General features: G+C 41.0%; 1 pseudogene across 2 annotated transcripts; it reads right to left on the bottom strand.

Moving 5' to 3' along the window:
* Positions 1-264: 264 nt before the first annotated feature.
* On the bottom strand, positions 265-2,349 carry LOC147602793 (protein C2-DOMAIN ABA-RELATED 6 pseudogene; annotated as a pseudogene). 2 transcript variants are annotated; one of them, XR_015265747.1, is made up of 3 exons: positions 2,142-2,349; positions 988-1,297; positions 265-374 (listed from the first exon to the last, which is right to left on the bottom strand). The product of XR_015265747.1 is annotated as a protein C2-DOMAIN ABA-RELATED 6 pseudogene, transcript variant X1 (transcript). The 2 variants fall into 2 exon arrangements; XR_015265748.1 differs by lacking the exon at positions 2,142-2,349 and having other exon boundaries at positions 988-1,481.
* Between the last annotated feature and the right edge of the window lie 224 nt (positions 2,350-2,573).

Here is a 2,573-nt window from a genome sequence, read left to right as displayed (position 1 = left end):
ATTAAGCTGGAAGACAGCGTTGAATCTTATTTAAAATTAAGGGCAGAAAGATTGGGATATTTCGCATGATGTGAGGAACTGGATGCCCCTTCTCATTCATATTGTGTATGCACCTCTTTGAATTAAGCTGGAAGACAGCATTGAATCTTATTTAAAATCCCAGTGTTGGACTGCAGTTGTGTCTTTGTCTTATCCAGATCAATGACAAATAAATATCAAGTATCATGTACACAAAAATACAAAGTGAAGATACAAATCATGAGCATACACTTCAAAGTAGATAAGCAGACTTGATTGTAACGATAACAAATTTACATGCGTGCAGAAAATATGAACATTCTGACTTAATAAGTTTATGACCATCTTTCATATACCTGGGCACAGGCCTTAAATTTGACGCCCGTTTGGGCGTCCAAGGCCATTTGAAGCGTCATATGAAGCCTCAAAACGAGCAGCCAGGCTTCACGAGGAAGCCCAATTATATGTATAAGGCTTCAAAGGACACCCATTTAAATGACGTAGGCTTCACAGGGTATATATATATATATATATATATATATATATATATGTGGTCACAAAAAACAAACCAAGATAAGCGCAGAGATAAGCCCAGTTGTGCCGAGTCAATTTTAAGGCCTGGGCCCCTGGGTATCCTCTCTCAAATCAGCGCAGCAACATCAATCTGTGAGCTACAGGCACGGTGATGGCAACCAAGCCTTTTGCATGGTAGTTTGACTGAAGTTTGGGGGATTCTCTCGTGGATGGAGCTATTTATATACATATATCGAGGGATTCTAGGTACTTCTAGACTAGTTGTTTGGTCTGAAAAGCTGCACACACTTTGAGCACAAGCGCGATAGTGCAGTAGAGAAGATACATGTGTGGTAATGTGGGAAGCCTGAGTTTTAAGGCAAAGAGTCATTTGAAGCCCAAGATTTTGACACAAGGTGTCACCAGTACATCGAGGAAGCCCGACATTGAGCTTGCCTGGGCATATGATCTACTGACAGCTATGGCTCTCTCGAGGTTGCCACTTCAGTTCAAGTTCTATTTGACCTTTCTCTACATTTTTCAGGTTGATTGATACTACCTGAACAATGTGCCCATTCTTAAACTTGATGACACTGTCATTCACAAAGCCATTTTCATCAGTAGCAACGATTTGTTGAATGGTCATGCCTTCTCGGAAGCTCTGCACCTCCTGTTGAAGTTTAGCAGCAGCTACTAATGGATGAAGATCAATTTCTGCATCTCCCATCTTATCATCTGCTGGGAACATGTCCTTATCAAATACAATCTGCAAAAGCAACTCAACGTTTCAATGCTAAGGAAAATGAAAAAGAGAGAAAAAGCCCTAGACATGGATCCTATTTTTTGGGCTTATGCTATTCTCCTTATTTACCTCAGCTGTGGTACGTTGTGTAATTCATATATGGAAAAAAAGGAGCTACAAATATGGAAAATTTTCATGCTAAAGTTCTCATAGGAATGACACCTCACGTCAGAGAACACTTCCTCATCAAATACAAGAGATGCAAAAGAAACTGAAGATTTCAACGCTGAAGCTTGGAAAAAAGGAACCAAGTCCTACCCACAGATACACTGGTTTGGAATGGAAATGCAGAAGCTATTAATGATATGCCCTATCAGAAGAGCCCACAGCTTGTTTTTTTTTGCTCCTGGTCCATAACGTAATTTGAAGACAAAAAAAAACAAGCTAGAGGTTCAGAAGACCTTAAGATCTCCCATTCATGGGAACAGTGCCTCAACGCTTGTTACTGCAGCACTTTGTAACAATCGAATTTGCTGAGTATCCTCTCACCTCTCATTCACTATAAACGTCATTACACATACCCAACAATCAGGAAAATGGCATGGATCTGTCTGCACCTGTGCTACTTCTCATGCACATCTGCAAATCAAGTTAAAAATAAAGGTAGAGGAGGCTTTACAAGTTGGCTCTTCAATCCAAAGGAAGGGTCAAGTGTTTGTTATTTTGATTGGTACCTTCTTGTGCTTCATTAGGCTTAAAAACCCCTTCTTAGCTCGGCCTATTTTGGTCTTTCTTAACGTTCTTCATGAGACCACACAATGCATATACTATTTCATAGGAGAGAGAGAGAGAAGTTTATGCTAACCACCTGCGAAAGGCCTGATGGGCCTACGAGACCAAAGCGATACAAAATGTCGCAGTGTCTAATAATGGAAAGTCAAAATGACGCAAACCGAGCTGAATAGATGGGCTATAATATTCTATGATTTTCTACCATGTACAAGCCTAATAGGTACCCCCAGCTGGTCAAAAATACAATTACACAAAAGCCAGTCACATATGGAAGCGAAGATCAAGGCAAGATTAAGGCGTGTGAGAAATTAAGTCGGCGGGCTTGCGGTTCTACCAAGTTCCAACCGCCTCAGTCATCCATATAACGCCAGCCAGTGAGAGAGACAGAGAGGGGGGAGAGAGAACTTTTATTAAAGTCTCTAGAAGACCGTGAACGGCGTGAAGGTCTGTGAGACTAAAAGTAACTTGATACAATGGGCATGACGGTGGACCGTGGCAGTCTCAAAAG

This window comes from Cibotium barometz, chromosome 66 (genome assembly GCF_041138505.1).
Source record: "Cibotium barometz isolate CiBa-2024 chromosome 66, ASM4113850v1, whole genome shotgun sequence".
NCBI lineage: Eukaryota > Viridiplantae > Streptophyta > Polypodiopsida > Cyatheales > Cibotiaceae > Cibotium > Cibotium barometz.
The sequence above is the reverse complement of the archived record's forward strand: the minus strand, read 5'-3'. Positions and strand labels throughout refer to the sequence as shown.